Raw genomic sequence first — 12,156 nt, forward strand, 5'->3', positions numbered from 1 at the left:
TTGAACTATCGTGCTTTGCATGGGCTAAAGAAAAACAGAACTGGTCTGTTGCTTAGTGGTCCAAAGTCCTCTTTTCTAATGAAAGCAACTTTTGCATCTCATTTGGGAACCAAGGACCCAGAGTCTGGAGGAAGAATGGAGAGCCACACACTGCCAAAAGCACCAAAACCTGGTTCAATGACCGTGGGATTACTGTGCTCGATTGGCCAGCAAACTCGCCTGACCTGAACCCCATAGAGAATCTATGGGGCATTGCCAAGAGAAAGATGAGAGACATGAGACCGAACAATGCAGAAGAGCTGAAGGCCGCTATTGAAGCATCCTGGTCTTCCATAACACCTCANCTGAGATTGTGGATTTGGGGTTTTCATGAGCTGTAAGCCATAATCATCACAGTTATGACACATCACGGCTTGAACTATCTTGCTTTGCATGTAATGAGTCTATCTCATATATTAGGTTCACCTTTTAAGTTGCATTACTGAAATAAATGAACTTTTGCACGATATTCTAATTTTTCGAGTTTCACCTGTATATATATATATAAAAGGTAAAAGATATATGCAGTGTTATCTTCATTTTAGATGTCAAAAGAGTCTCTCTGTCTCTCTCTCTCTTTTTCCTCTCTCTCTCTCCCTCCCTCTCTCTCCCTCTCTCTCCCTTTCTCTCTTTCTCTTTCCTTTCCCTCTCTCTTTCCTCTCCCTCTCTCTCTTTTCTCTCCCTCTCTCTCTTTCTCCTCTCTCTTTCGCTCTCTCTTTCCTCTCCCGCTCTCTCTCTTTCCTCTCCCTCTTTCTCTTTCTCTTTCTCTTTTTCTCTTTCCTCTCTCTCTCTCTCTTTCTCTATCTTTCTTCTCCCTCTCTCTCTTTCTCTCTCTTTCCTCTCCCTCTCTCTCTCTCTCTTTCCCTCTCTTTCCTCTCCCCCTCTCTGTTTCTCTTTCTCTCTCTCTCTCCCTCTCTCCTCTCCCTCTCTCTCTCTCTCTCTTTCTCTCCCTCTCTCTTTCTCTCTCTCTTTCTCTCTCCCCCCCTCTTCCTCTCTCCGATCTTCTGCAAACTGGCTTCAAGCTGTTCTCCAACAAGCTGACACACATTCTTATTGGGCTAGCTCAGGGGTAGGCAACCTTGGCTCTTTTATGACTCATGGACTTCAACTCTCAGAATTCCTGAGTCACCATAGCTGGGCTAGCTAGCTCTCTCCTGCCCTTCCTGCTTCCTGCAGAGACGCAGCAAAGGGAGGGGCCCCGCCCAATAAGCTTGTCAGCTCATTGGAACAGGGTGAGGCTACTCTCTTTTTTACACAGAGAGAGAAGCTCTGTCTCTTTCTCTCTCTGCAAATGGCAGAGGAGGCTGGGAGCCGCAGGGGAAGGCTCAAAGAGCCGTATGCGGCTCCGGAGCCACAGGTTGCCGACCTGTGGTTTAGGCCATCTTTAAAATGTCCAATCAAGATGTCTTCTGGCCAGTTCAGCTTACTAGCCAGGGCTTGGAATTCTTGGGTGTATTCTGCCACGGGTCGCCGGCCTTACCGGATGGCTTTTATACGTTCCCGTGCTTTCCGATCAGTCAAGGGGTCTTCAAATCTGCATCTGAGGGCCGCCATAAATTGGTTGAAGTTAATAATAATAAAATTGGAAGGGACCTTGGAGGTCATCTAGTCCAACCCCCTGCTCAGGCAGGAAACCCTATACCAGTGGTTCTCAACCTTTTTAATGCCGTGACCCCAATCGGTCGTAAGTCAAGGACTAAACCGGTCGTAAGTCGAGGACTAAACCGGTCGTAAGTCGAGGACTACCCAACTAGTCGTAAGTCAAGGACTTTCTCTGCCCGGGAGCGCCGCGCATGCGTGGTTCTGCCCCCTGCGCCGGCCGAGGCGTAGCTGGCAAGCGGCAGAGACAGAGCAGGCCGACCACCAGCTGGCCCAGCCCAAGGGAGGTAAGGCACCCGCCGGAAAAGGGGGGAAAATGGTGTACAAAAAAAATGGCGGACAAAAAAAATGGCGGACAGCCTTGCTTGGCGACCCCCATGAAATGGTTGATCGACCCCAAATGGGGTCCCGAACCACAGGTTGAGAACCACTGCGGATATGGTAAAGTCTGTTTACCGACAGGTCAGAGAAGAATTTTTGAAGGTCACAACCTCGTAAGTGACGAAGACCTCCGTCCAACAAGGTGACCAATTAACAAGATTGACAGTCCTTCAAAGAGGAATCAAGATCCAACGAAGAGAGGAACTAATCAAAGGTAGGCAACGAAGAACAGGACGGAAGTCCGCGAAACCAAAATAGCTTCACTCCCTCTTCTTTGTGGCAGCCCCTGAGATATCGGAACACTGCTATCATGTCACCCCTAGTCCTTCTGTTCATTAAACTAGACATACCCAATTCCAGCAGCCATTCCTTATATGCTTTAGCCTCCACTCCCCTAATCATCTTTGTTGCTCTTCTCTGTACTCTTTCTAGAGTCTCAACATCTTTTTTACATCGTGGTGACCAAAACTGGATGCAGTATTCCAAGTGTGGCCTTACCAAGGCATTGTAAAGTGGTATTAATACTTCACGTGATCTTGGTTCTATCCCTCTGTTAATGCAACCTAGCACTGTGTTGGCCTTTTTGGCAGCTGCAGCACACTGCTGGCTCATATTTAAGTGATTGTCCACTAGGACTCCAAGGTCCCTCTCACAGTTACTACTATTGAGCAAAGTACCCCCTATACTATACCTGTACATTTGGTTTTTCTTGCCTAAATGTAGAACGTTACCTTTTTCACCACTGAATTTCATTTTGTTAGATAGTGCCCAGTGTTCAAGTCTGTCCAGATCCTCCTGTATCTTAAGCCTGTCTTCTGGAGTGTTGGCTATTCCTGCCAGCTTGGTGTCGTCTGCAAATTTGATGAGTTCCCCATCTATCCCCTCATCCAAATCATTGATGAAGATGTTGAAGAGCACTGGGCCCAGAACAGAGCCCTGGGGCACCCCACTACACACTTCCCTCCATGTAGATGCAGTTCCATTGAGGACCACACGCTGAGTACGGCCGGTCAGCCAGCTACAAATCCATCTGGTGGTGATGCTGTCTAACCCACATTTTTCTATCTTATCAAGTAGTAGGTTGTGATCTACTTTATCAAATGCCTTACTGAAGTCCAAGTAAATTATATCCATAGCATTCCTCTGATCCACTAATTTTTTCACTTGGTCAAAGAATGCAATAAGATTTGTCTGGCATGATCTGTTTTTGACAAACCCATGTTGGCTTTTAGTAATGACTTTGTTTGCCTCTAGGTGTTTGCTGATTCGTTGTTTGATTATCTTTTCCAGAATCTTCCCAGGTATTGAGGTCAGGCTGATAGGTCTATAGTTTCCTGGGTCCATTTTTTTTCCTTTTTTGAAGATGGGAACTACTTCAGCTCTTTTCCAGTCCTCCGGTAGTTCCCCAGTGCTCCAGGATCTTTGAAAAATATAGTTCAATGGTTCTGAGATCACATCTGCCAGTTCCTTGATCTGGTCCTGGTGATTTGAACTCATGTAGGCTGGACAGGTGCTCACTTACCATTTTCTTGCCTATCTTAACTTGTGTTTCTATTCTGTTTTTTATGGCACTAGTTTTGGTAGGTTGGTCTGTTTTTTCCCTTTCTGTAAAGACAGATGCAAAAAATGAGTTAAATAGTTCTGCTTTCTCCCTTTTGCTTGTCACCTTCTTGCCACTTTCCCCCACTAATGGACCAATCATTTCCTTCACTTTTTTCTTGTTTTTTACATGTTGAAAAGCTTTTTTTGTTATTTTTGACTTTGGTCGCAAACCTTAGTTCATTTTGAGCCTTAGCTTTCCTCACTTCATCTTTGCAGGCTCGGGCTATTTGCTGATATTCTGCCTTAGTTATGTGCCCCTCTTTCCACTTTCTATACTTGTCCTTTTTATCTTTCAATTTATCAGAGAGTTCTTTATGCAGCCATGCTGGTTTCTTTTGAGAGCTGTTATTTTTCCTCTTTGTTGGTATTGTGCTAGACTGGACTTTTATTATTATGTCACTTTTCAAAATTTCCCAAGCTTCTTGAGTTGTTTTCCCCTTGAGGATGCTCATCCATGGAATCCTTACCAAGCCCTCTCTAAGTTTATTGAAATTAGCTCTCTTGAAGTCCAAGACTCTAGTTTGACTGTGTTCTATTGCTTGTGCTTCCATAATGTTGAATTCCAATATTGCATGATCACTTCCTCCCAAGGTTCTTGTGGCATCAACACCTTCTATCATTTCATCTCTGTTAGTGAGAATTAGATCCAAAATGGCTAATCCCCTAGTTCCCTTCTCTACTTTTTGGGAGACAAAGTTGTCTGCTAGGTTTGCAAGGAATCTGTTTGATCTTCCACTTGGTGCAGAGTTTGTCTCCCAGTTGATGTCAGGGTAGTTAAAGTCCCCCATTACTATTGTGACGTGCTTCCTACATACCTTAGTTAGCTGACTAGCAAAAAGTTCATCTATTTCCTCTGTTTGGTTGTGTGGCCTGTAGTATCCACCTATGGCAATGTCATTTTCCCCCCCTTTTATATTGACCCAAATGCATTCAAGACAGTTTTCATCATTGTTGTGCTCTATTTCTGTAGAGATGTAGTTATTTCTTATATAGAGAGCAACTCTGCCTCCTCTTTTATTTGGTCTGTTTCTTTTAAATAATTTAAATCCCTCTAGCTGTGTGTTCCATTTGTGGGTTTCATCCCACCATGTTTCTGTAATGGCAACAATATCATATCTGCCCTCATTAACCTGAATTTCTAGTTCACCCTGTTTGCAAGTTCTGCAGTTCTGGGGCATCAGCGTCATGGAGATCCACCACCCAGTCCGCTGTGGTGCCATCCAGGGCTGCTTGCACAATCCGGATCCAGCTGCGGTCACTTGGTATGTCACGTCCATATTCCTCCATGTAATTCAACACCTGGGTCAGGAAAAATCCCAGGCGGTGTGGCTCCCTGCAATATTTTACTCCCAGCGGCGGGAACTTTTGGATGGACCGATGTCCCTTCTTCCGTCTGTGTCGGTGGCCATCTCCATCGGCTGGTGCGGCTCGTCAGGGGGGGTGGCGGCAGTAGCGACGGCTGCTGTTTCTGCGGTGCTGGTGGAAGGGCCTGGGACTGCTGGCTCGCCCCCCCCTTCATCCGTTCCTTCGGTCGAGCCCAGGTTGGCAATTCCCTGGCATGGGTCGGTTTTCTCCTCCCTCATGGAATCGAAGGCGACTCTCAACATGTCGATGGCTTGCTCCAGGAATTGGCTGGAACGGGGTGGTCTGTCGTCTTCATCTTTGCTAAGGTGAAGCGACCTCTCCATCTCGACTTTCCAACCCAGTTGGTGACTGCCGCGTCTGAGCGTCACTTTCCTGGATTTCTTCTCCCAGTCCTCCTTCCCGACATCCATCAACCACCTGGGCTTGTGGCGGCGTTCCGCGACCACTACCTTGTCCGACGAGCTCAAGGATTGAGAACTGTATTTGCTGGGGTCTGCTACGTGGGAGATCTCCCCTCCCATGGCAGGTTCTTCCTTTTCCGTTCCGATATCCGACATCGTTTGCTTAGGGTCTTCCTTCCGGGCTGACTATTACTGCAGATCCTACCTAATGTCAGGGCCCACTTCAAAACCTCATCCTAAGAAAGCAGGACTCTTGGAGCAGTTTCTTCCAAAAGGAACTTTTATTAGGAGAAGCTGATAGCAGGCATAATAGGCAGGATCTGAGGGTTTCCCGCTCAGATCAATAGGTTAAAAGAGTCCCAAGCAAGCCCCACCCCAATAGTTAATCCAGTCAGTTTGAATGGGCCAATCCTCAGGTGTTAAGTCCGCTGTGGGAAAGGAGCTGATAACAGAGTCTGTTCCCAGGCTTGCGATGGTGTTGTTAGGTCTTTGCACCTTCCCTTCCGCAGAGAGAGATAAGCCAGATGGCCGGAGGCACATTCCTTTCTCACCCCAAGGTAACATCAAGGGAGAGACAGTTCAAAGAGCAAGTATGCAGGAATAGCGGCAAGGATACATTGTAGCAAAGCAGAGAAACAGCACGCAGAGCCTTCCCCCCTCCCCCTCAGTAGGAAATAGAAAGAAATGAAATAGATTCTTCCCCCCCCCTATAAGAATGGGTTCTGACATTATGGAGTAAACGTAAGGCCTCTTTAATTATGATTTGTTCCAAATTATATAAAAAACTATGTATATAAATAACATTTTAAAATATATTGTCTATGTTTTCAATGTAATATATATACATTTATATTTCCATTTCTAGAACTGAATATACCTGCAAACTAATGAATAGCATTAATTTTGTAGCTAGATTTTCGGACTCCCCCAGGATTTGATCGAACCCGCAATGCTGAAATTGGCAACAAAGACATTACGTTTAAACATTTGGAAGAAGCCTTCACTTCAGAGCACTGGCTTGTTAGAATATATAAAGTGAAAAGACTAGACAACAGAGAAACACTGGATCATAAGCCTAGACTAACCAACATTTTACCAAAACAGAAGTATTTGTCAAAAAAGGTGGGTTCCTAGTGAAATATTTCAAAGGAAATTTTTAATGCTATGCTAGTTTTACCAGCTATACAATTAGGTCTTTCTACTAGCTACATAAACACATACTTTGTTTCAAATAACAGACCTAATGGATGATAATAATGGTTAGCATTTTGATTAATACAGCATGTGGAGATTCTATTTATCATTTGTCCTCATAGGCAGGCTATGTCCCCAAAATCCCAGCTAAGTATAACAAAATTTACTATCTAGAACACATTAATAGTGTTCCAGTAATTATGTTGATTCACTCAGTAAATGTGAAAATATCTTTCTGAAAAATGATGCTTAGACCAGGGGTCCCCAACCCCTAGGTCACGGCCCACTACCAGGCCGTGGCCTATTCGGAATTGGGCCATGCGAGTGACTGGCTGGAGCATGTGTGAGCACAGCTCAACTTGTACAAGCAGTGGGCCAACAGGCACTCTTGTGTGTGCACATGTGTGCTCCGGCCAACCTCTCACGCAACATTTTCTTTACCATTATTGTTTGCTGTTCCAGTCTATTGAACAATCAAGTGTTCAGGAATAGAAATAAAATCCTCTTCAAACAGAAAAGTTTTACCTGATTTCTTATAGAAAAATAGTCTACTGTAAACATTTCTAGGGACGATTCTGAGTTTTGCATGTTTTAAATGTATTGTACTGTTCAACTAAGAAACTAGAGTTGCACATATGGTACTGTGCAAAAGTGTTAGGCAGTTGTGCAAAAATGCTGTAAATTAAGAATGCTTTCAGAAATAGAAGTGTTAATAGTTTATTTTTATCAATTAACAAAATGGAAAGTAAATGAACAGAAGATAATTCCAAATCAAATCAATATTTTTCAATATATGTATTCAAATATAATCACATTGAGATAAATATCAGCTTTAAATAATTATGTGGGAAATTGCAGTGGAAAAAATGAACATCATAACATTATCATTTTGGAAATATCTGGAGCACAATATAACTCTTTTTGTCCATAGTAATTAAAATATAAACCTCAGAGCATTATTTTTAAATAACAACCATGATAACTCTTTTAGAGAAATTAGACGGTTATATCTGTAGTTTTTGAAATAGTACTTTATGTGTTGATTGCTGAAAGTTACTGTGGCATTAGCAGAAAGTAAACAAGCATCAAGAAATATTTTTCCTTGCTGCCGGATAATATACTAAATAACTGGCATTGAAATTAAATGGCAGTGTTTGCTATAAATACCGTGTTTCCCCGAAAGTAAGCCCTACCCCGAAAATAAGCCCTAGCTTGATTTTGGGGGGGGGGATTGGGCCTAATATAAGCCCTACCCCAAAAATAAGTCCTAGTTTTGGGGCAAGGCGCACGCCTAAAAATCAAGCTTGGGGGGGTGGAGCTGCCCCATGTGCCCCGCACCTTAGGACCGCTGCAGCCAGACCTCCCATGCCCCGATACCTGTTACACCGCTGCCTGAATTCTTCTGTGGCTGCTTGCGGCACATGCCATATAGCGCATCGTGCTGTTGCCGCCACTCATGCCGTGAGGCTCATTGCACCACTCACCATTGCTGCCAATTGCAGCGTGAGGCTCGTCACGCTGATCGTGCCACTGCCGTCGCTCGCAACAAGCCGCTCAGCCTGCAAGCAGTGACAGCGGCGTGAGCAGCACAACCAGGGCTTTTTTTCTCAGAGAAAAGGTGGTGGAACTCACCTCCCTCCCCTGGCCACGCCCCCACCCAAACCTGGCCACGCCCTCATCAAACCCTAGGACCGCCCCTTTAGAGAACAGGAATGCGCGCGTTTGGCTTTGAGGGCGCCGGCGTGAGAGCCTCTGGATTCTCTGCCGCTTCTTCGAGCCCGTCCCAGCGGATGGAAACGGGCCAGGGGCGCGCCGACCGAGCCTCCCTATGGCCGCGGTTGTGAGCCAGGCAGGGGCAGAGAGCTGCGAGTGCGAGCGCGCCCCCCCAGATGTTGCGCCCGGTGCGGCCGGCCCGGAAAAAGGTGCCGGAACGCGGTTCCGCCGCGTTCCGGCTGAAAAAAAGCCCTGAGCACAACAAGCCTCATGCCGTGAGCATCCACCGAAAAGTAAGACCTGGTGCCTCTTTTGGAGGCAAAAAAAATATAAGACCGGGTCTTATTTTTGGGGAAACACGGTAAGTGTGAAAACGTAGGTTTTAGGCTACATTTATTTACAGCAAACACTGCCATATAATGAGATTTAGGTTTCATTGAAAAGATCAACAATGACTAAAGGAAAACATGCATAGGATTACACTCTTAAATTTGGGGAACGTGCTACATGCCAAAACTGGAAAGATCACATTCCAAAGTACCTGTATATGGTACTTCCTACCCTTCTAGCCATGACTGAAACATAATAATTAAGTATTCTAGAGCAATGCAAAAACATGAGTATTGTCACTAGAGCATTATAAATACTAATACACTATTTTGTTTTTCTTTTTAGACTGCCAAAAGGAAGCGTGGCTACATTAAGAATAAACTAATTTTAAAGAAAGGCAAGAGACCCAACAGGAAGACAGTTTAAAAACACTGTACTGATTGCTAATATTGAAGCAGTTGTCCTTGAGATAACCAGCCTTTGCCTTTAGCTCAAGTCATGTTTCACAGCAACATGAGGGTACAGAACCATCATTGGTCCAGATTATTGTGCAAAACTTTCAGGCAATGTCTGACTTAAATTTTGGCTTACTGAGAACAGCTGTTTTAGATTTGTATTGTGAAGCAAGATAGGGCTGCTGTCCAGGTCTTAGAGGCAATTTTTAAAAATTGGTACATATTTTCTTTCCACTTCATTGAATTTGAACTGATTGCACCAAAGAGTCCTTTAATTCAGTCCTTGGCACATGCATACTTGTCAGCTTTTTAAATCTTCCATTTAACAGCAATATCTCAACTGGAATGGTAAAATGTGAATTGACTATTCCCATTGTGACCCTTCCAACAGTGTAGATATTTTGACATTTCAGCTAGTAGAACAACTCCTTTTGAGGTATTTATTTTATAAGACACCACTCATATTGTTGCAGTATGTTGTGTTCAGGACTGTATATCAAGTTGCAATTTCACAACTCACAGCACAGATTATATGCTTGGATGAGGCCATTTGTTTTGAAAAGAAGTGGTCTTGCTGCTTTTCAAATGTGTGTGGCAGATCTTGCATAGAAGAGGTAAAATATAAGAGCTACATTTGAATTGTATATCATCTGACCTGACAGTAATGAATGCTACTGAGCACCATAGCACCTGGTGTTCTCAAAACCTCCTTGTTTAGCTTCAAGTTTATATTCTGCAATATTTTAGCCTGTTAAGAGAAACATTGACAAGTATCCAAACTCATTTCCTGCATCTATTATAGGCAGAAGGGTTTATACGTCTGCCTGTTTACCTGCCTTTTTCATGAGGTTGGGTTTCTGGAAATAACTACGTTTTTCTCTGTATTTAGTGCTTCAGTTGATGGAACTTCTGCTTTGAATATGTGCTTTTATAGTTTATGAAAAATATGATTTATCAAGTACACTAAATTATAAATGGAGACTGAACAAGTTCACTTTCCAACTATACAAACTTGAACATTGTTACTTTAATAAAATAAAAATGTATATGGGGTAGGTTTCATTGACAGTCACAGGACATAATTCTGATATAAAAAACAGCTTATACCAGCTTTATTGGTGCAAAGCAGAATAGTATTACCTTCCCCCAAAATTATCTTTTGATCAGTGAGAAAGTTACTGCTGACATTACAGATGTATAGTTTTTATTTGGAATTTTTTTTCCTTTTGGAGTAAAGAGGTTATAAATCAATAATGCAGTATTAACATTTTCACAAAATCTGGATTTCTGACCCTTTGTCATTAAGATTACATTACTTAGTTGCTTTAAAACTCAATACAAACCAGTTGTTGACTCTAAGGATAAATAAAGTTAAATCAAGTTTTTATGTGAAGTGATTGGCTGCTATTTTGTTTTTTATTCATTACCTTGTGGCTTCCAAAAGTTGCTGCGTTAAGAACCTGAAGCACCATTCATTCAAAACTTTAAGAAGAGACTGGACAGCCATTTGTCCGAAATGGTATAGGGTTTCCTGCCTGAGCAGGGGGTTGGACTAGATGACCTCCAAGGTCCCTTCCAACTTTACTACTACTACTACTACTACTACTACTACTACTACTACTACTACTATTATTATTATTATTATTATTATTATTATTATTATTATTATTACTATATCTGGCAAGTATTGTTCTTTCTACATTGTGCATTGCCAGTTCTGGTTATGAGCTTGCTTACACATTTTCTCTTGCTGTAATTTCTTCCATGTACTTAAGCTAATTTAGGGTGCTACTACTCCATTATAATTAGATACAAACTGAATAATTTGGGATTGAAACCGAAAAACATATTTACACTCTGCTTTTGATACTAATTAAATTTATCCTGTAAAGGATACTCTGCCATACACTAGGCTTCCTCCTCTCTTATTTTGTATTGTATTTGAAGACTCTAGTGGAAAATTTCAGTTTCCTATTCAGTATAATAAGCTTCAAGTTCTCATATGGTATTTTGTAGACATTTCATCTAAGTTCAGAATTCATTAGGCAATATTCAGACTGAATTACTGATTTTAACTGTATATGAATTGTATGCACGCATCTGTTGAAAAAATGTATAGTATACTTTAAAAGTGGAGGAAACAAGTTGATAATTCCAATTTTTCAACAGCTGCTGTAACATTCTACAATCTTTCACACTTGTTTTTCCCTTTTTTTCTGGTATCATTATCTGTTACGTCTTTATTGGGAGGGTGAGCAAGTCAAAGCCATAGATGAAACGTTGTTGTTGTTAGTTGCGAAGTCGTGTTTGACCCATCGCGACCCCATGGACAATGTTCCTCCAGGCCTTCCTGTCCTCTACCATCTTCTGGAGTCCATTTAAGCTCACGCCTATTGCTTCAGTGACTCCATCCAGCCACCTCATTCTCTGTCGTCCCCTTCTTCTATTGCCCTCAATCTTTCCCAGCATTAGGCTTTTCTCCAGTGAGTCCTTCCTTCTCATTAGGTGGCCAAAGTACTTGAGTTTCAACTTCAGGATCTGGCCTTCTAAAGAGCAGTCAGGGTTGATCTCCTCTAGGACTGACCGGTTTGATCACCTTGCAGTCCAGGGGACTCACAGGAGTCTTCTCCAGCACCATAGTTCAAAGGCCTCAATTCTTTGGCGCTCAGCCTTTTTTTTTTTTTAAACAAATTTTATTGGTTTTTTTTTTTCGTTTTACAAACAAGTGCTTAAGAAACAACGTGGTGGCAGGGCAATCAATTGTCCACAAACAAAGTCATATTCATAAAGTTCAGATTAAATCGTTAAAAAACCCCTCTCTTTTCCCTCTAATAGCATATTATATTCAAATTAACATATTTCAATACAACTAAGTCAGTCATAACAATCCTCAATAACCTTTCATCAAAATAAATCCACAAATCCAAATCCTGTGTTGAGCTTAACTATTTCAAATGCTATATTCCATATTTCTAATCTAAATGCATAATTAACACTTCGGGTGTCTCCCCATTGCCTTTTTCCTTAACATATTCAATAAACATTTATTAGTATCATTTCTTCTTTTATCTTATTCT

General features: G+C 42.4%; 1 long non-coding RNA gene across 1 annotated transcript; it reads left to right on the forward strand.

The window, feature by feature from the left end:
- Positions 1-6,260: 6,260 nt before the first annotated feature.
- On the forward strand, positions 6,261-10,464 carry LOC107299783. Its single transcript, XR_001549199.1, has 2 exons — positions 6,261-6,509; positions 8,970-10,464. It is a non-coding gene; the product is annotated as an uncharacterized LOC107299783 (long non-coding RNA).
- Positions 10,465-12,156: the final 1,692 nt, after the last annotated feature.

The sequence above is a fragment of the Protobothrops mucrosquamatus genome, unplaced genomic scaffold (genome assembly GCF_001527695.2).
Source record: "Protobothrops mucrosquamatus isolate PMUCROS unplaced genomic scaffold, P.Mucros_1.0 scaffold5458, whole genome shotgun sequence".
Classification (NCBI taxonomy): domain Eukaryota; kingdom Metazoa; phylum Chordata; class Lepidosauria; order Squamata; family Viperidae; genus Protobothrops; species Protobothrops mucrosquamatus.